General features: G+C 38.9%; 1 pseudogene; it reads left to right on the top strand.

The window, feature by feature from the left end:
* Window positions 1–517: 517 nt before the first annotated feature.
* LOC108306877 lies at window positions 518–1,101 on the top strand (annotated as a pseudogene).
* Window positions 1,102–22,376: the final 21,275 nt, after the last annotated feature.

Below are 22,376 nucleotides of genomic sequence, written 5' to 3'. Positions count from 1 at the left end.
CAGCCTCAGCCTCCTGAGTAGCTGGGACTACAGCCATATGCCACCACGCCCGACTAAGTTTTGTATTATGAGTAGAGACAGGGTTTCACCATGTTGGTCAGGCTGGTCTTGAACTCCTGATCTCAGATGATCCACCATTTTGGCCTCACAAAGTGCTGGGACTACGGGCGTGAGCCACCACACCCAATCTGATGTTGCTTTTGGTAGCCCATTGGCTCTCCCTTTTCTGGCCAATCTGCCATCATCTGCTCTTGGTTTTGTGCACAGCCTTAATTGCATTGTCACCTGCAACTCCAGGTAAGAAACCTTCCCAGCATGCTAACTCTGGGGCACCCACGCTAACCAAGGTACGCCCTATCATCCCCACATGGGATAGGGTTTTGGATGCCTGCAAATGTGTAGTGAAGAAACGGGGTCTCATTCCATCTTAGCTAGAAAATGATTGCAAATTCCTGACAAACTGGTTTTAAAATGTGGTTTTGCTCTTCCTAAGCTGGCGCTCAGCAAGGAGAAGGCCATGTTAAGTTCGAGTGCCAAGATCATGAAGCCCAACAGCGAGAATCCAGACAATTTCAAGTCTGGCATCTCCCAGGCTTCTCCGGAGCTGGGGATTAACTCAGACCTCAAGGCTCCACTTATCGAGCTCAGTTTTACAGCAGCCAAGGAAATTGAAATTGGTGATGATGAGAAAGCTATCATAATCTTTGCTCCCATTCCTCAACTGAAATCTTTCTAGAAAATCCAAGTCTGGCTGGTATGTGAATCGGAGAAAAAGTTCAGGAGGAAGCATGTTGTCTTTAATGCTCAGGGGAGAATTCTGCCTAAGCCAACTCGAAAAAGCTGTACAAAAAAATAAGCGAAAGCATCCCAGGAGCCATACTCTGAAAGTCATGCATGACTCTATCACCAAGGACTTGTTCTTCCCAAATGAAATTGTGGACAAGAGAATCCACGTGAAACTGAATGGCAACAGTCTCATAAAGACTCATTTGGACAAAGCATAGAAAAACAATGTAGAACGCAACGTTGAAACTTTTTCAGGTGTCTAAGAAACTCACAGGCAAGGATATAAATTTTGAATTCAAGTATAAACAAAAATGACTAAATAAAGTATATTCACAGTAAAAAAAAATGTGGCTTATCCTGCTTGATGGAATAAGAAAAGTTGATGGCAAAAAATATAATCTGCAAAATTCTGGTACAAATGACAAAGAATCATTTCAACAATATGACCAGACAGATGCTTCTCTTTTATGTGTATGATTATCATTTAAAATATGGAATTTCAGGTAAAGCTAACTCTGCTTTTTAAGGATGGCTGAAATAAGGACATTCTGTTGTTTGTTTGCTTTGCTTTTTTTTTTTTTTTTTTTTTTTTTTTGAGATGGATTCTTGCTCTTGTCGCCTAGGCTGAGGTGCAATGGCGCAATCTCGGCTCACTGTACCCTCTGCCTCCTAGATTCAAACGATTCTCCTGTCTCAGCCTCTGGAGTAGCTGGGATTACAGGCATGAGCTACCATGCCCAGGTAATTTTTGTATTTTTAGGAGAGACAGGATTTCACCCTGTTGACCAGGCTGGTCTCAAATTCCTGACCTCAGCTGATCTGCCTGCCTCGACCTCCCAAAGTGCTGGGATTACAAATGTGAGCCACCATGCGAGGCTTGTTTGCTTTTTAAAATGCTTTTTAACCTGAAAGGAACCTTCGAAAGCAGGTGGTCAAATCCCCTTGCTTTTCCCTTTCTCAGGTGAGGCAGGGAAAGGGGAGGCAGCTCACCTTTCTCAGGTGAGGCAGCCAAGGCCCAAAGAAAGGGTGTGTCTTGCCTAACATCACCAATCCCTTCACCTACCTTGCAAAAATGGACGCTATCTTATTCCTCTATTTTCAGCTTCCGAGCTGGTGCTCTTTATATATAGTTGTAGGCACTCAATTAATCTAATTCAGAAGAACTGGACTTTAACACTTTTAACAATGACTTTTGTTTTAACAAAGATTTTCTTACTGCTAGTTGTAGGTTCACCTTTGTTTCTGGTGAACCATAACAAAATGCAATTTCTTGAGCATAGTCATTTGAAATAAACAAGGCTTGTTTCCTGACACTAAGCAGAGAGGAATTATGCTGACAATTCTGATTAGCTTTCTGTATCCTCTCTGAGAAACAGCACTCTAAAACCATCTTAGCTGGGCTCAGAACAGCTCAGACTGTAATATTATTTACCAGTTAATTGGAGGCAGGAAGCCAGCTCTCCTGCCCAACAAACACACCAGCAGAGACTTCAGAAGACCTTCATCCATCGCCAGAATGGCTGAACCCAGATGCTCTCTAAGGCTCTCTTTCCTCTCCATCAGCTCCAAGTATGAGATTTATGAATGCTGAAGAGCTTCACAGTGCCGTTAAAAGGTATGTCTTCCAGAATATTAGTTTCTATGGAACTAAAGCTTAATGACAGGACTCCATTTACAAAACAATAATTATATGGACAAAAAAACCCACTGATATGGTTGTGACTTAATGGTGCTGTTTTTGTTAAACACTTAATTTTAAAGTAAGATGGTCTAAAACAAATATGTTTTTCTGAGAAATTAGCATGCTGATGAATTTTGCTTTTTCTCTGATGATACTCTAAAGATATGATCTTCTAGAAGAACAGAAATAAAAGATATCAACAAATCACCAAAAGGATTGTATGATAATTCTGAAAATTGCTATTACCCAATTCTGCTAGAGTCTCAAAAAATGGGGTTAATAGTGGTGTTTCACAATTTCTAATTCTTGGGTTTAAAACTGAGAGTATTGTGTTCTTTCCTAGCTGTGTGCCTTGTGAAAGTATTGTTTATTACATGACATATGAAAACACAGTTGTATTCAGAAAATTAGGATTATATCTCAAAAGACAAGTGAGTATCTTTCTTAACCAAAGTTATCTGCATCACTAAATATAGAAAATAATTTGAGTCTTGGCTTTCCGTAAAATGGTAGAAAACTAGAACCATTCTAGACCATGGATGCCTTCAGCCATTAGGGCTTAATTCTATCCTGGAGCCCCAGGTCAGGCTGATAGAAGTTTTTGGTTTTCGTTTTCTTTTGTCTCATAGAGTTAGGAATAAAATTGGCTTGCAATTTACAATAAAACTTTTATGATTATATTTCATGGGTGAAGGGTATGTCTCTAAGTTTTCTTGGTAGCAATTTTAGGATTTTTCTCTAAGAGCACATGATACACAAGAGCTTGTGGTGGGCAGCTCATGCTGCCTTCAGGTTGCCTTCGTGTCTTCTCAAGCCTTGCAGTCACCCATTCATCTAACACTAAGTTTCTATTTATTCCTCAATCAAAAATGTAAGCATCAGGCCAGGTATAACGGCTCATGCCTGAAATCCCAGCACTTTGGGAGGCCGAGTGCTTGAGCCCAGGACTTTAAGATCAGCCTGGGCAACATAGTGATAGCCCCTTCTCTTATTATATTATAAACATAAAAATATTTTTTAAAATAACTCTGACTCCTGAAGCAATTTAATGGATTTAATTTTACAGAAGGTAGATTTTTAACTTCTTCGTTCTAATAAAAGATGAAGAAAAACATTTGGAGGCTTAACGCAAACTATTTTTTGCTACTAAAGCAAAAGCAGTCCCAGTACTTCTAGGTGTATAATTTCACCACTTAACAACTAAATATTATCTCCAAAATAGACATTTTTTAAAAATCAGAATAGGACGGGCACGGTGGCTCACGCCTGTAATCCCAGCACTTTGGGTAGCTGAGGTGGTGAGCAGATCAAGAGATGGAGACCATCCTGGCTAACACGGTGAAATCCCATCTCTACTAAAAATACAAAAAATTAGCTGGGCATGGTGGCACATGCCTGCAATCCCAGCTACTCAGGAGGCTGAGGCAGGAGAATCGCTTGAACCCCGGAGGCGGAGGTTGCAATGAGCTGAGATCATGCCACTGCACTCCAGCCTGGGCAAAAGAGCGAGACTCCCTCTTAAAAAAAAAAAAAAGAAAGAAAAGAAATCAGAATACTAGAGCCCCCTTTTTAACTTCATTGAAATATAATTTAAATTTTATGTAATTCCCAATTTAAATAGTACTATTCATTGGCTTTAGTGCATTTAGAGTTATGCAACCAACACCACAGTCAATTTTGGAACATTTTTATCAACCCCAAAAGAATCATCATACCTATTATGAGTTACTTCCCAACCTCTTATTCCTGGCCCTAGGCAAACGCAATCTATTTTCTGTCTCTCTAAGTTTACTTGTTCTGGAGATATCCCATAATGGGATTACACGGTATGTGGTCTTTGTGATTGACTTATTTCACTTGGCATAACATCTTCAAGGTTTATCAATGTTGTAACATGGATCAGTACTTCCTTTTTGTTTCTGAGTAGTATTCCATTGTATGGATATTGCTGCGTTCTATTTATTCACTCATCAGTTGATGGACATTTCCATTATTTCTGCTTAGCTATTATGAATAATGCTACTTTGAACGCTTATGTCTAAGTTTTGATATGAACGTCTGTTTTTATTTCTCTTGGGTATGTCTCAGGGTGGAATTGCCCTTAGGTATAGGGCAATTAGCAATTAGCACCCTTGTATGATAATTGCCCTATATCCACGGCAATTAAATTGTCCTATATCCTAGGCAATTAAGTTCTACACACCTAGAAGTCCTAGGTCTAATTTTGCATTAATACCAAAAAAATTTGCATTAAGCCTCCAAATGTTATTTTTCTTTCACTGCAATAAATTTTTTCAATTTCACTGCCCTTAGATGTAGGGCAATTGTTATATGGTAATATGTGCTTAACATTTTAAAGAATGGTCAAATTGTGTTCCAAAACAGTAGAGCCCTATCAATGTAAAAGTTGAATTGTCGACAAGAGACTGACTTTGTGACAGAGCTCCCAGCAAAGCCATTCTACGCCTATTTTAGCCCATCCACGTACATCTCATAAGGATTCAAAATTTTGCATCATTACCATTTCTGAAATTACACGTTCTTATGCAAAAAAGATAACACTTTCTCTCTTCTCTTGTGTACCTATAAATTCATCATATAAAATTAAATGCAAATTTAAAATGTAAATATGTCTACTTGTAAATCTTGACAATTAAAAAGTGATTCCTTGTTATTTCAACTTTTTAAATTGAGTCAAAAGGTCGTCCATTGGTGCACATTTATAAAATTTTTCATGAAGTCTGTTTTTTTATTTCTTGTGTTTTTAGTGTCATATTTAAAAGATCACTGCCAAATCCAATGTTCTGAATCATTTGCCTATGTTTTTGTTTAAGAGTTTCATAGTTTTATGTCTTACGTCTAGGTCTTGGATACATTTTGAGGTAATTTTTGAATATGGTGTCAGGTAAGGGTTCGGCTTCATTCTTTTGCATATAGATGTATAATTTTCCCACAACCATTTGTTGAAAAGACGGTCCTTTCTCCATCAAATGGTCTTGGCACCCTTGTCATAAATGATTTTACTGTGTATGTGAGGATTTATTTCTGAGCTCTCTAGTTTACTCTATTGATCTATATGTCTGTCTTTAAGACAGTTCCACACTGCTTTATTAACTGTGGCTATGCAGTAAGTTTCTGAATCAGAAACTGTGAGTACTCCAGCTTTGTTCTTTTTCAAGATTGTTTTTGCTGTTACAAATCTCTTGAGATCGCACATAAATTTTTAAATGAGGATTTTTTTTTTAATTTCTGCAAACAATATCATTGGGATTTTTATAGGGAATACATTGATCTGTAGATCACTTTGTGCGGTATTGACATGTTAACAATATTAAGTCCTCCAATCCATGAGCATAGCATGAAGTTTCATTTTTTTATGTCTTAATTTCTTTCAGCCGTATTTTACAGTTTTCATTATACTAGTCTGTCATCTTCTTAGTTAAATTAATTCCTAAGTATTTTATTATTTTTGATGCTATTATAAGTGGAATTGTTTTCATAATTTTGTTTTTTAACTGTTCATTGCTAGTGCATAAAATGCAGCTGATTTTTTATTTGTCACTTTGTATCCTATTTGCTGAATTCATTTGTTAGTTCTAACAACTTTGTGTGAAATCTTTAGGAATATAATATCTGGTCATCTGCAAACAGAGATTATTTTACTTCTTCCTGTCTTCTTTGAATGCCTTTTTTTTCTTGGCTAGGTTACCTGAATAGATCTCTGGAAGAGAGATCTATTCCGATCTATACTATGTTGACTAGAACTGGTGAAAGTGAACAGCCTTGTCTTGTTCCCAATCCTAGAGAAAAACCTATAGTTTTTCACCATTGAATATGATGTTTGCTGGGATTTTTTTTCATATGTGGCTTTTATTATTTTGAGGTAATTTCCTTCTATTCCTAGTTTGTTAAATGTTATTACCATGAAAGGGTTTTGAATTTTGTTAAATGCTTTTTCTGCATCCATTGATATGATCATGTTTTCCCTTCATTCTGTTAAGGTAGTGTATTACATTGATTGATAGTCATATGTTGAACCATCCTTGCATTCCAAGAATTAATTCCACTTTGTCATAGTGTATAATCTTTTTAGTATGCTACTGATTTTGGTTTGTTAGTATTTTTTTAATGTTTTTGCATCAATGTACATAAGGGCTACTGGTCTGTAGTTTTGTTTTCTCATAGTGTCTTTGTCTGGTTTTGGTATCAGGACAATGCTAGCATCATCTTTGATGAGTTAGGAGATGTTCCCTTCTCTTCAAGTTTTTAGAAAAGTTTGGGAAAGATTGATGGTACTTCTTTAAATATTTGATAGAATTTACCAGTGAAACTATCAGGTCCAGGGCTTTTCTTAATTGGAAAATTTTTCATTATTGATTCACGCCACTTAAAAGTTATAGGTATATTCAGATTTTCTATTCCTTCATGATTTAGTCTTGAAAATGAAGGAAATTCTGGTAGATGCTATAACATGGATGAAACTTGAGGACTTTATAAATGAAATAAGCCAGTCACAAAAGACAAATACTCTGTGATTACACTAGTAGAATGGTGGTTACCAGATGCCAAGCTTAAGGGAATAATAGGGAGTTACTATTTAACAAGTGTAGGGTTTCAGTTTTACAAGATAAAAAGGGTTCTGGAGATGGATGGTGATGATGGTGGCACATTATGAATGTATGTAACCACTAAACTGTACACTTAAAAATGATTAAGATGGTAAATTTTATGTTATGTGTGTTTCACCATTGCTTTTTAATTAAAAAATAGATTAAAAGGACATTTTAATTCTCAAATCCAAAATGCTGCTACCTGTCCTGCCAATATTCTTGAGGGCACTTTGAAGTGATTGGTCCCCTCACACTATCCGTAGCTGTCTGGTTAACCAAGCTAGTGATCACCATTTTTTTCTCTGCCTTCTTACTTTTAATTTCTTAAATATTTCCAGAGATACTTTGATTATCTCAACATATAATGTGAGGTTAAGATTTAGGATTTGAACTTATTATAAAGAATTTTAACAAAATTATTTGCTACTTAGGAATTAAGTATGTAAAATGTATATTAATGTGTACTTTATTTGGCAATTTAAAAGTATTGTGGTGGACTCGATAAAGAAAAGTGGCACATAGACACCATGGAATATTATGCAGCTATAAAAAGGAACAAAATTATGTCCTTTGCAGTAACGTGGATGGAGCTAGAGGTCTTTATTCTAAGTGAATTAATGCAGGAACAGAAAGCCAAATACTGCATGTTCTCATTTATAAGTGGAAGCTAAATATTGAGCAAACATAGACACAAAAAAGGGAACAACAGACCTAGGCCAACCTTGAGGGTGGAGGAAGGAGGGAGGATGAGGACTGAAAACCTGTCAGGTACTATGCCCACTACTTGGGTGACAAAATAATCTGTATACCAAAGCCCTGGGAAACACACTTTACCCGTGTAACAAAACTGCACATATACACCCTGAACATAAAATAAAAGTTGTAAAAAATTATGATAGAATAAATGTAATGTAAAATTTACCATTTCAACCATTTTTAAGTGTATGGGTCAGTGACATTAAGTGCAATCACACTGTTTTGCAAATAGCATCACAATCTTTTTCAGAACTTTTTATCATCCCAAAGTGAAATTCTGTGCCCATTAACAATTAACTCCCCATTCCCCACTATGCCCCACCCTTGGTAAACTCTAGGCCACATTCTATCTATAATATATTTTTTCTTTTTTTGAGACAGAGTCTTGCTCTGTCACCAAGCTGGAGTGCAGTGGCACAATCTCTGCTCACTGCAGCCTCCGCTACCCAGGTTTAAGCGATTCTCCTGCCTCAGCCTCCCAAGTAGCTGGGACTACAGGTTCACACCACCACAGCCGGCTAATTTTTTGTATTTTAATAGAAATGGGGTTCACCATGTTGGCCAGAACGGTCTCAATCTCCTGACCTCATGATCTGCCTGCCTTGGTCTCCCAAAGTGCTAGGATTACAGACGTGAGCCTCCGCCCCAGCCTGAATTTTTTAATTCTGGGAATTTCATATAAGTGGAATCATGCAGTATTTGCACTTTTGTATCTGGCTTATTTCATTAGCATAATGTTTCCAAGGCCATCCATGTGGTGGCATGTATCAGAGCCTCCTTCCTGTTTAACAATGAATAATATCCCATATGTGTATTGATGTGTACTTCCATAATGAGTAATTTATATATTCTTCTCTATGAACAGTTAACTGAAAGGCAAGGCAAGTTACTCATAAAAGAGAGTAGAAATACAACATGAAGTTCTCTCTAATTTAACCAACCTTCTAAGTAAAGTATGAAAAAGGTGAAGAGAAATTAGTGCTTATTTGCTTCTCAAAAATCAATCGTATGAAAAACATTCCATCAGGTAATCCAATAAAAACATTGGAAAGAAATTCCTCAACTGCCTGTTGGGAAAAACTAGAATAATCTTCATGAAGTCTATCCTGTATTTATGTATATTTATATTCCTGAGCATAAATGAAAACTTTGTTTACTCAGGTTTTTCCCCTTTTGTTTAACTCTGTTTATTTTGATGAACTATTTGATGGTAATAAAAAGCTCTGCATTTAGCTTATTTTCCATTTTATTTCATTGAACTGAACAGAGTATGTCGTTTCCTTTTAGTGTTAAGTGGTTTATGTTCTGCAGTATGTGGCTCACTACGTAAGTCAAAGACTCAGGACATTTTGATTTGAAAAGAAACAGCTGCTCACCTTAGTTTTAAAAAGATAGAAAGGAGATTAACTTGCCTTGAGGCAGATGAAGTGCTGTCTCCTGAGGAAGCTTAGGAGCCTTACTGCAGAGTGTGGTTGATGATTTCACATGAGACACATGAATAAACTCTCCTCCAATACTCTTTTTCATTTGTGATAGTTTATGTCAATGAAAGGAAGGCCTTCCCCTGTTCTGTAATGAGTGACTCTTGGCTTGAAGCACATGAGATTTCTCCATTCATTAACCTGGTTTTCAATCTCAGACTCTCAACTGAAAAAAAAAAAAAAAATGCATAGAAAGAAAATGGCCTGACCAGAAAATGGGATCACACCTGTAATCCCAGCACTTTAGGAGGTCGAGAAGTAGATTGCTTGAAGCCGTGTGTCTGAGACAAGCCTGGCCAACATGGTGAAACCCCGTCTCTATTAAAAATACAAAAATTAGCCAGACGTGGTGGCGCGCACCTGTAATCCCAGCTACTTGGGAAACTGAGGCAGGAGAATCGCTTAAACCCAGGAGGCAGAAGTTGCAGTGAGCCGAGCTTATGCCACTGCACTCCAGCCTGGGCAACAGAGCGAGACTCCAAGACTCTGTCTCAAAAAAAAAGGAAAGGAAAGGAAAGGGCCCTTTACCGTTTCAAATCAGGGTTTGCAGATGGTCAGTCCAAGTGTCCCACAGGCTGATTTTCTCACCTTTGGTGCATCCATAGACATTTTGTTTCCTGAAGCACTTCTGAGTTCTGAAATGCAAAATGCTGGGGAGGAGAAATGACTATTATTAAAAAGCCAGAAATAACACATGCTGGTGAGAAAATGGCATTGTGGAGAAAATGGCAAGCTTATCCACTGTCAGAGTGTCAATCAGTTCAATCATTGCGGAAGACAGTGTGGCAGTTCCTCAAAGATCTAAAGACAGAAATACCATTAGACCCAGTAATTCCATTCCTAGGTATACATCCTAAGGAATATAAATCATTCTATTATAAAGATACATGCACATATATGTTTAAGATTTGCTACTTTTTCACAATAACAAAGATATGGAATCAACCTAAATGCCCATCAGTGATCAACTAGATAAAGAAAAAATGGTACATATACATGGAATACTATGCAGCCATAAAAAAGAATGAGATCACGTCTTTTGTAGAGACACAAATGGTGCTGAAGACCATTATCCTTAGAAAACTAACACAGGAACAGAAAACCAGATATGGTATGTTCTCACTTATAAGTGGGAGCTAAATGATGAGAACATATGGACGCATTGAGGGAAACGACACACACTGGGGCCTGTTGGAGGGTGGCAGGCGGGAGGAGGGAGAGGATCAGGAAAAATAGCTAATGGATACTAGGCTTAATACCGGGGTGATGAAATTAACAAACCTCTGTGACACACGTTTACTTATGTTACAAAGCTGCACATTCTACACAGGTACCCATGAACTTTAAAGTTACAAAAACTTAAAAAATAGATACTAACGGCTTTCAAGATGAAATAGCAATCCATGTCAAGCTATAATCATCATGAATATATACAGTAAATTGTAAGTTAGGGTTCTTTTAATCCACAAGCTCTAGGAAGCGGCATTCTTCATTATATATTCACTAGTATAGGCCACTGTCTAGCAGCTAGAAGCATGTCTGGTACATGGTAGAGGGTCGGTGGTGGTGCTGAGTGAGTCAGTGAATAAATGCTTAAAGTTTTATCCCAAGTCACTTGGATAATACTGTATGTATAGTAGGAACATAAAAGATTTTGTACTAAATTCAGGCTTCTTTCTTTCTATGTCCCTAACCAAAGTTACTTACATTGTATTCAGATTTGGAAAAATATCAAAAAGAGGTGATATTTACTTAGAAACTTTTAAGTGGCTTTATCTACCAGGTGTCACAAAAAGTCAAAAAATATCTAGACTTATAACTATGTCAAGAAAAGTATTATAACATTCTTTATGAAACCAGATTTTAAAAAATAGTTGTTCCTAACATAGAAACTTCTATGAAGAGAGTAGAGAGATTACAAAACCTAATATTTTAAATGTAACTCAAGAAATTATTTACAAATTGATAATAACATAGCCTCCATGCTTAAATTAGAAGTAAAATGAAAACTCAAGAAAAGAAAAATAAATTAAAACCATTTGTGTGATAAGTTCCTCAAAACCCCTAAAATTAAGAATGAGAAGAATGGCTGATGTGAGTATTGTTGGTTCTCCCAGAACCCTCCACTGTCAGCTTAATGACCTATATCTACAACATCAAATAGAGTTCACTTTGGCTCTTTAATGATAACTTCATATGTATAAAATGTAAATTATTATTAACGGCGACACCTTTATAAATGCCTATAAATGATAGACTAGATAAAGAAATGTGGTACATATATGTGGAATACTATGCAGCTATAAAAAAGAATGAGATCATGTCCTTTGTAGGGACACGAATGGAGCTGGAGGCCATTATCACTTTTGCTTTGGGGAAACTTGGGCTAGAACTGAACACAAAAGACAGTTCTGTACATTTCATTCATTGTGTTCAAGTCATGATAAATGAACAACTTGTGAAAATGAATTCAATTTTTCTATGCTGGATATGAAATGGAAAGCCAATGTGAAACATATAAACAGGGCAACACTGATTTGCAGGGTTTGTCCCTGTCTGAAAGGATTTGGAGAATCATACTGCAGGGCTTATCTGCAGTTTTGAAGTCTGAAGACTCTCAAGTTGGTGTGCATGATTTCCTGACCAGCTGAGAAACTGGCCCGCACGCTGAGTGCACTGTGTCCCCCTCAGCCCAGGGTTGCTATTGCTGTTTCCTGTTTCTCCTGTGTGCATAATCACTGCTCTGAAGTGCCGGAGTGGCTTTAAGAGCTGGGCATCGAGGTGGTGTCAGGATGTATACCTCATGAATGCCTCACAGTGGAACTTTATACGTTATGCATATTGGACAAAATTTAAAAGACGGAGTAATGGGAATCCAAAAAGTGAATGTACGGCTGGGCACAGTGGCTCATGCCTGTAATCCCAGCACTTTGAGAGGTCGAGGCAGGTGGATCACAAGGTCAGGAGTTCAAGACCAGTCTGGCCAACATAGTGAAACCCCATCTCTACTAAAAATACAGAAAAATTAGCTGGGTATGGTAGTGTGCACCTGTAATCCCAGCTACTCAGGAGGCTGAGGCAGGAGAATCGCATGAACCCGGGAGGCGGAGGTTGCACTGAGCCAAGATTGTGGCATTGCACTCCAGCCCAGATGACAGTGGGAGACTCCATCTCAGAAAAAAAAGAAAAAAGAAAAAGAAAAGTGAATGGAGAGCAAAACCCTGGTTCCTAAGAAGACGTGAGCTCAAGGGCAAGTCTGCAGGCACCAGCTAAGTAGGGAAAGTTGGGTATGCCTATAACAGACAAAGTTGGAAAGGAGGAAACCCACCTGACGATAGTTCTCCCCCAGGTAAGGAGCAGTCATCCTAATGCCAAAGCCCTGCAGGATGTGATACCCAGAGCAGGACAGCAACCACATCAATTTCTAAAGGTCCTGAAACTTTAAATGTTGAGGGCACAGTCTCTGCCACTGGCCATATATGATGGATGGGCTCCTTTTGGTTCCAGGAAAGTTCATTTCCGGGAGGCAGAGACCAGAGAGAGAGTGCAGGGGCCAGCCCACTGGAGAAGAGCAGCAGGAGCCAGGCTCGGCACTTAGACCCCTGCCAAATCAGCAGAGAGCAAGGACGTCTTCTAGGATTAGACGAGACTCAGATATAAACCAGGAACCAGGCAAGAAACTCTACCACATGGACAGTCCATAGGTTTATAGAGGGGCCTGCAGCTCCCTGGGCAATGGTAGCAGTGCTAGGCATCAAACCCCAAGCCAGACACCTGCTCTCAGAGCTAAGGGCCTTGTGGACACCAGGCTTCGTTCTCACCAGCTCAGGGACTGGGCAGGACCATGCCTGCAGCAGGGCGTGGGTGGGGCAGGCAGAGGCTGAAGGAAGTCTTAGAATCTGTGTTATTTCTCTATCAATGACTCAGAAAGAGTCCCTCCATTTTTCACAGATATTTTAAATCCTAAGATGGCAGGAAGGGGACCCTGCAGCGATTTTACTCCTGTGGATCTTGGAGTATCGTTTGCTTCTTGGCAAGTGACTGAGCCCTATTTAGCTCTGTTCTTAGACAACTAATTAGAGTAGGATAGTCAACAAAGCATAGAAAATATCCACAGCAGTCAACAAATCTACCAGAAATCGCGACTTGATTTTTTTTGTTGGTTTTTTTTTTTTTCTGTGTTATGATTGTTTTTGTATTTATTGTGTTCATTAGTGTGCAGATTTTTGTTTGTATAGGGTTTTAAATGGCAGGATCACCAGGCCCCACCAGAGCAGCTCTGTGGTTAGAATGAAATGTAGTTCACACCACCCCACAGCTGCTCCCTTGTCAGAAATTCTTTTTTTTTTTTTCTGTAATGCATTGTGTCTCCAAGAGGCTGAGTTTAAATAACAATATTTCTGAATAACTCAATAAAGTAGCCCCTATTCTTTGAGTACCTATGATGCTATCAGGCATTTTATTTAGTACATAGATATCATACCTCTATTTTGCAGACAAGAACACTGAGACTCAGAGGGTAAGGAAATTTACATGGATCGTAAAGCTAGTGAGTAACTGAGCTAGAATTAGAAGCAGGTGTCTTTGGGGCTTCTGGAAAAATAACTTCCCAGATTAAGCAATTGTCAGCCATGTTAATCTACCTCTGGCTTGAATTGGGACAAGCTCATGCACTTTAGGACAATGAGTAAGTACATGTCAGTGGGAGGCAGGGCAGAAGGACAGAGGTGGCAGAGACAGCCTTTCCTGGCAATGGAAAGGCCACACACCTCAGACTTTAAAGGCAACAGCACTAGATTCCCTGTCATCTGCGTTAGAGTTGGGATTTCACCGTTTTGTGGCTTGTGACCTTGCCAAAGTCACTTATTTTTCTCCTATTCTAGATCAACCAATGAATTTGTTACAGATGGTTTCTGGGTTAACAAGGGCTAAAAATCAGATTCCAGAGCAAAAGCCTGGGGGAAAGATTCTGGACACCAAGGCTACCGGAGCAGGCTATGAAAAAAATGAAGTAACATGAGCCCATGCAGACAGAGCTGGAGGAAGGGCTCTGGGTTCAGCAACGTCAAGACTGCCAAGCAGGAAGCAAAGGCCAAGGAGGTACCGGGGATCTGACATCTGCATCGATCAGTGGATGGAATTAACAGACCAGAGTGAAAGCCTGAGACCTAGTGGTGATGAATCTTACCCTTAGAGGACTGAGGGTGGCCTGGCTGCCATCCAGCTGGCCCATTCTGATGGGTCAGTGCCCAGGACTGATCGGTCAGTGCCCGTACCCAGCAAGTTGAAGCCTGTGTCCAACTGCTCAGGGGACATGTTGAATATTGTCCCTGACTAGTATGGCTGTGAATTCAAGCTGGGAGATACGTGATCATTAGAAGACCCACTTCCAGCCAGGCACAGTGGCTCATGCCTGTAATTCCAGCACTTTGGGAGGTTGAGGTGGGAGGATCACAAGGTCAGAAGATCGTGACCAGCCTGGCCAACATGGTGAAACCCTGTCTCTACTAAAAATACAAAATTTAGCCAGGCGTGGTGGCGCGTGCCTATAATCCCAGCTACTCAGGAGGCTGAGGCAGGGGAATCGCAGAATCGCTTGCACCCAGGAGATGGACGTTGTGGTGAATTAAGATCCCACCACTGTACTCCAGCCTGGGCAACAAGACCAAAACTCCATCTAAAAAAAAAAAAAAAAAAAAAAAGACCCATTTCCAAACTCAGAAAAAATAGGAACCCAGGAAATCAGGCATGGATAAGAAGTTTTAAAAGGAAAGAAAGGTTTTTAAATGCATGGTTCATGTAACAGATGTCACCTGTCTGAGACCTGAGTCCATTCACCATCATTAAATGCTTCCTACTTAATGTCGACTGACAGGGGTTAGAGAGTGAGCACTGGAACAGAAAATGGAGAACTCTAGAGATATTGTTCTGTGTCCCCAAGCTTTGCACACTGCTTGGCTCTTAGTAAGCACCAATATATATCTGGTGACTGCAAAAATACAGCTTTTATTGTTGGAGAGTTTCAGTTGCTGTGGTTTTTGAAGTAATGTTGCCATAAGCACCTTACAAACACTGCGCTATTCATAAAATTACATTCTATAAAGTAAATTAGTAAATTACCATCATCAGCTTACTTTTTAACTTTTGCTTGAAACATTGCTTTTTATAGAATGTTTGCATGCCGAGTCTCTGAAGGACTTCACAGAAAAAGAGCCATGCCACTTCACATTTCTGGTCGGTAGGTGGCAGTGGTCACCATCCTACAGCTGTGAAATCCACTGAGGTCAGGTTTAAAAAAAAGAAAAAAAAACCTGGCGGGGAGTGGTGGCTCAGGGCCTATAATCCCAGCGTTTTGGGAGGCCGAGTTGGGGGGATCACCTGGGATCAGGAGTTTGAGACCAGCCTGGCCAACATGCCAAAACCCCATCTCTACTAAAAATACAAAAATTAGCCGGGCGTGATGGCGGGCACCTGTACTTGGGAGGCTGAGGCAGGAGAATCGCTTGAACCCGGGATGCAGAGGTTGCAGTGAGCTGAGATCACGCCACTGCACTCCTGCCTGGGTGACAGAGCAAGACTCTCTCAAAAATAAGCAAACAAAACAAAAAATGAAAGATGACAGCAGGAAATCTCTAAAACAATAGAACTGCTCATCATTTTGCAACAATATAACTTACACACTCATTACAGTAAGTTCTATATATCCCACTCTTTTAGACTATTCCAGCTTCCTTTCCAGCTAAACGTTTAAAATTGGGTAAACAGTCCCATAATTCTGTACTCTCCTCTTGCATCGTTCTCCCATTCTCAGGAGCAACAGCGTTCTGAAGGGCATTTCTACCAGTTTCTGCAATGTGCAGCAGGAATGTTGGATACGAACACCAAATATTGGAGCACATGCTTCACGACACAGGTGGTGATTAATTTATTTTTCCTGGATACACAAAGTTCCATGTCCAAAACTGTCAGACATTGGCAAAACAAGCTTGAGCATGTTATTCTTATAACTTTAGGAAAAGGTGCTAATCACTGGCTCACCTCCAAAATACTGTGCTTCAGTGAACATTCCGTGTATATTATACGTATCTGCATATCCTCTATGTATATGCTTCCTCTATGAACCATATATAGTCCTATTTGTAACAAATAATACATACAGAATAAAAATGGAATTATACTATACATTTTTTTGCCTAGTAATGTCATGAATAACCACCCAGAGTCAATGCAGACCATAATTCAGAGCTCAGTCAAAAAAAAGTCATGAATATTGATCCCATTGATCAAAGTTTAAATTTTGAATACCTATAACCCTTTTTCAGATTTGAATTATATTCTCAGTCTCTACCACAGATATGTCATGCTTTGCCAATTAGTATGAAAAGTGGTTTAGAAGCAGGACTTATATTGTGCCTTCCATAGTCCTGATAGACTGATAGGTACATTAAATAGTAAAGCCTGAATTAAATTAGTGATTAATTCAGTTTCTAGTTTACTACTATTCACACTTGTGTTAAGTGTTATTTTTTAAAGGAATTAAGAAGATATACAAGTTAGGGAGATGAATTCTGCATAAAACAACACCCTAAAAGGTTATAAACTCTATCTCCATTTTCACTCAAAATTTTATGTGCAACAGTTAATTCTAGAACACACTGGGAATATGATCATGCTTCTTAATGGACAGATGGTTAATTGTAACCTGTCCCTGAATTTAACAATAAAATTTAAAGTAAACCTAAAAGACGTCAGCTCTGATAAATGCAACATATACTACCTTTCATATCGATGGGAACATCAATTAGAGAACATCAATTACAGCGTAGGCCCAGCCTGATGTAACTTTCAAAATCTGAAAATTCCTTGCTATAGTATTTAGGATTCATAATAAACAAAAATTAGCCTCATAATATTATCCTTCATATTTAAAAAGCATGTGGTTAATAATTAATATATAAGTAATAGGCTGTGAATATTAAAAACTATAAAGACATTACATTTTCTTTTTTTTTTTTGAAGGTTTTTTTTTTTTTATTACTATAAGTTCTGGGGTACATGTGCAGATCTTGTAGGATTGTTACATAGGTACACACATGCCATGGTGGTTTGCTGCTTCCATTCCCCCGTCACCTGCGTTAGATATTTCTCCTAATGTTACCCCTCCCCAACCTTCCCACCCCCTGCTATCGCTCCCCTAGCCCTCCACGCCCAACACACCCCAGTGTGTGATGTTCCCCTCCCTGTGTCCATGTGTTCTCATTGTTGAATATCCAACTATAAGTGAGAACATGTGGTGTTTGGCTTTCTGTTCTTGTGTCAGTTTGCTGATAATGATAGTTTTCAGATTCATCCATGTCCCTGCAAATGACATGAACTCATCCTTTTTTATGGCTGTATAGTATTCCATGGTGTATATATACCACATTTTCTTTATCCAGTCTATCCATGATGGATATTTGGGTTGGTTCCAAGTCTTTGCTATTGTAAACAGTGCCACAATAAATATACGTGTGCGTGTATCTTTATAATAGAATGATTTATAATCCTTTAGATATATACCCAGTATTGGGATTGCTGGATCAAATGGTATTTCTATTTCCAGATTCTTGAGGAGTCACCACACTGTCTTCCACAATGGTTGCACTAATTTACACTTCCACCAACAATATAAAAGTGTTCCTAATTCTCCACATCCTCTCCAGTATCTGTTGTCTCCAGGTTTTTTAGTGATGACATGAGATGGTATCTCAATGTGGTTTTGATTTGCATTTCTCTAATGACCAGTGATAATGAGCATTTTTTCATATGTTTGTTGGCCGCATAAATGTCTTCTTTTGAAAAGTGCCTGTTTGTATCCTTCACCCACTTTTTGATGGGGTTGTTTGGTTTTTTTTCTTGTAAATTTCTTTAAGTTCTTTGTAGATTCTGGATATTAGCCCTTTGTCAGTTGGGTAGATTGCAAAAATTTTTTTCCATTCTGTTGGTTGCTGGTTCATTCTACTCATTGTTTCTTTGCTGTGCAGAAGCTCTTAAGTTTAATTAGATCCCATTTGTCTATTTTGGCTTTTGTTGACATTGCTTTTGGTGTTTTAGTCATGAAGTCCTTGCCTGTGCCTATGTCCTGAATGATATTGCCTAGGTTTTCTTCTAGAGTTTTTATGGTGTTAGGTTTTATGTTTAAATCTTTAATCCATCTGGAGTTAATTTTTGTGTAAGGTGTAAGGAATGGGTCCAGTTTCTGCTTTCTGCACATGGTTAGCCAGTTTTCCCAGCACCATTTATTAAACAGGGAATGCTTTCAGCATTGCTCATTTTGGTCAGGTTTGTCAAAGATCAGATGGTTGTAGGTGTGTGGCGTTGCTTCCAAAGCCTGCAGCAAAGGGGCCTGACTGTTGGAAGGAAAACTAAAAAACAGAAATAAATAACTTCATCATCAATAAAAAGGACATCCACTCAGAGACCCCATCTGAAAGTCACCAACTTCAAAGACCATAGGTAGATAAAGCCACGAAGATGGGAAGAAACCAGCGCAAAAAGGATGAAAACACCAAAAACCAGAATGCCTGTCCTCCTCCAAGGAATCACAACTCCTCACCACCAAGGGAACAAAACTAGGTAGAGAATGAGTTTGACAAATTGACAGAAGCAAGCTTCAGAACGTGGGTAATAACAAAGTTCTCTGAACTAAAGGAACATGTTCTAACCCAAAGCAAAGAAACTAAGAACCTTGAAAAAAGGTTAGAAGAAATGCTAACTAGAATAACCAGCTTAGAGAAGAACATAAACAACTTGATGGAGCTGAAAAACACAGCACAAGAACTTCGTGAAGCATACACAAGTTTCAATAGCCAAATCAATCAAGCNGAAAGAATATCAGAGACTGAAGATCAACTCAATGAAATAAAACGAGAAGGCAAGATGAGAGAAAAAAGAGTGAAAAGAATTGAACAACGCCTCCAAGAAATATAGGATTATATGAAAAGACCTAATCTGCATTTAGTCAGTGTACCTGAATATGACGGGGAAAATGAATCCAAGCTGGAAAATTCTCTTCAGGATATTATCCAGGAGAACTTCCCCAATCTAGCAAGGCAGGCTAACATTCAAATCCAGGAAATACAGAGAATACCACAGAGATATTTCTCAGGAAGAGCAACCCCAAGGCACATAATCGGCAGATTCACCAGGGTTGAAATGAAGGAAAAAATGCTAAGGGCAGCCAGAGAGAAAGGTAGAGTTACACACAAAGAGAAGCCCATCAGACTCACAGTGGATCTCTCAGCAGAAACCCTACAAGCCAGAGAGAATAGGGGCCAATATTCAACATCCTTAAAGAAAAGAACTTTTAACCCAGAATTTCACATCCAGCCAAACTAAGCTTCATAAGTGAAGGAGAACTGAAATCCTTTACAGACAAGAAATTGCTGAGATATTGCATTTTCTAATCCTACCGTTTGGCAATGAGAATTAAATACATTTAAATTCCGTATCTGAACATCAAAGAAAGCTGAGAAAACTTTATCTCTAGGTTTTAGAAATCTTTTATAACGCCTAAGAAAACCAGAGTTTTACCTAAAACAGGCAGAGATGTCCACAAGTATATTAACTTATTCAGTCAAAAAAAAAAAATCGGTGTACCAGCCCTAACTGGCTAAAATCCCACTTCTATCTATTACCTCAGCAATAATACCATCTTGGTACAAGTTTCCCAAGCCCCAGCTCCCACAGTATGTCACATGCAGCGGGAGCACCTTACAGGAGGAAGCTTGAGATGAGGAGACTTTGGTCATATGTAGGTGGAGTTTGTAAAACCTTCCCCTCTTCCTCTCAGAAACAGACGTTTTTATTACCCTAGAATGTAAGCAAATTCTTTTTGTCTTTCTCAGTTTTTTTCTATTCAGGAAGGCAAATCAGTTTGTTCAGGAGGAAGTCGCTGTGTTCATCTTTCCAAGGCTGCCAGCTTATACCAACACGCCTGATAGACCTGGTGGTTAATGCTGGATGTGTAGAAACATGAGCAATTCATGGAGAATTGTCTCTCAAGAGTTTATAGCACTAAAGACCTGTATTTGGAAAAAAAAAAAAGTCACAAATCAACAATCTCAGTTTCTACCGTAAGAAATAAGAAAAGAAGATCAAATTAAATGTAAAGTAAGAAGAAAACAATTTTATTTTAAATATGCTCCTCAGTTGGGTGCAGTGGTACACACCTAATCCCAGCACTTTGGGAGACCAAGGCAGAAGGATCACTTGAGTCCAGGAGTTTAAGACCAGCCTGGGAAACATGGTGAAACCTCATCTCTACAAAAATACAAAAATAAGCTGCGTGTGGTGGCACATGCTTGTAGTCTCAGCTACTTGGGAGGCTGAGGCGGGAAGATCACTTGAGTGGTCCTGGATGACATGCCACTGCACTCCACCCTGGGCAACAAAGAAAGGTCTCAAAAACACAAGAGAGATGCTTTACAATGGGGTCATGTCCTGATAAAGCCATCATAAGTTGAAAATACCAGAAGTTGGCCGGGCGCGGTGGCTCAAGCCTGTAATCCCAGCACTTTGGGAGGCCGAGGCGGGTGGATCACGAGGTCAAGAGATCGAGACCATCCTGGTCAACATGGTGAAACCCCGTCTCTACTAAAAAAATAAAAATACAAAAAATTAGCTGGGCATGGTGGCGCGTGCCTGTAATCCCAGCGACTCAGGAGGCTGAGGCAGGAGAATTGCCTGAACCCGGGAGGCGGAGGTTGCGGTGAGCCGAGATCGCGCCATTGCACTCCAGCCTGGGTAACATGAGTGAAACTCCGTCTCAGAAAAAAAAAAAAAAAAAAAAGAAAATACCAGAAGTTGAAAGTGTATTTAATACATCTAACCTAGGAAACCTCATAGCTTAGCCTAGCCTACCTTAAACATGCCCAGAACTCTTACGTTAGACTACAGTTGGACAAAATCATCTGGCAACACAGTACACTGTAGAATATTGGTTGTTAACCCACATGATCATGCAGCTGACTGGGAGTTGCCACTGCTACTACCCTGCACCACAAGAGAGCATCATACTACTTTGTCCTGAATGTGGATAGCACTCAAACTGTTGTAATGTCAAACCATTGTCTGTAGTAAATATCAGAGTAGAAATCAATGAATTCAAAACTAGAAAAACAATGGGGAGAAAAGTTAATGAAACCGAAGTCTGGTTTTTTGAGACCAAACATCAGCCAGAATGATGAGCAAAGGAAAGAGAAGTCACAAATTTCCAATATCAAGCACAAGAAAGGTGACATCACTCTAGATTCTGCAAATACTAAAAGCATAATTGAGGGAATAGTCTAACAATTTTATGCCAATAGATTATACAATTTAGAGGAAATGGATAAATCTCTTGAAAGATACTGTTACAAAGAAACTTAGGCACGTTAACATTTTGAAGAGTTTATTTGAGCAGATAGTGATTCATGAATTGGACAGCACCAAACCACTTTGGGCTCTAATGAGGGGGCAGAAGGGGAAAATTTTTACAAGGTGTTTTCAGAAGCAAGATAAAGAAAATTTTGGGTTAAAGTGGAATGTCTCTAGTTAGAAGTTAGTTGGCGGATTTTGATTAGTTTGTTTACGTAAGAACCCAAGGCACTGGAGCTCTCTCAGCCCAGTGACCTCCTAATTAATTTTTTTAACAATACAAACTACTAAAGCATATTCCAGAAGAAAGAGATAACATGAATAGCCATAAATATACTAAAGAAACTGGATTTGTAGTTCAAAGCCTTTCCACAATGAAAACTTCACATCCAGGTAGTTTCACTGCAGAATTCTACAAAATATTTGGAAGAAATAATACCTATTCTATATTAAATCTTTCAGAAAACTGAATAAGAAGAAATATATCCCAACATATTCTATGAGGCCAGCATTATATGAATATTACTCACAAGCAAAGATGCAAATTTTCTTAACAAATTTTGCAGCTAATAAAATTCAACAATATATTTAAAAGATAATACAGGTTGACCAAAGGTAGATGTATCCCAGGAATGCAAGATTGATTTAACATTCCAAAGTCAAAAC

The sequence above is a fragment of the Cebus imitator genome, unplaced genomic scaffold, assembly GCF_001604975.1.
Source record: "Cebus imitator isolate Cc_AM_T3 unplaced genomic scaffold, Cebus_imitator-1.0 Scaffold75, whole genome shotgun sequence".
NCBI lineage: Eukaryota > Metazoa > Chordata > Mammalia > Primates > Cebidae > Cebus > Cebus imitator.
Note: the sequence above shows the minus strand (reverse complement) of the source record. Positions and strands in the feature narration are given on the sequence as shown.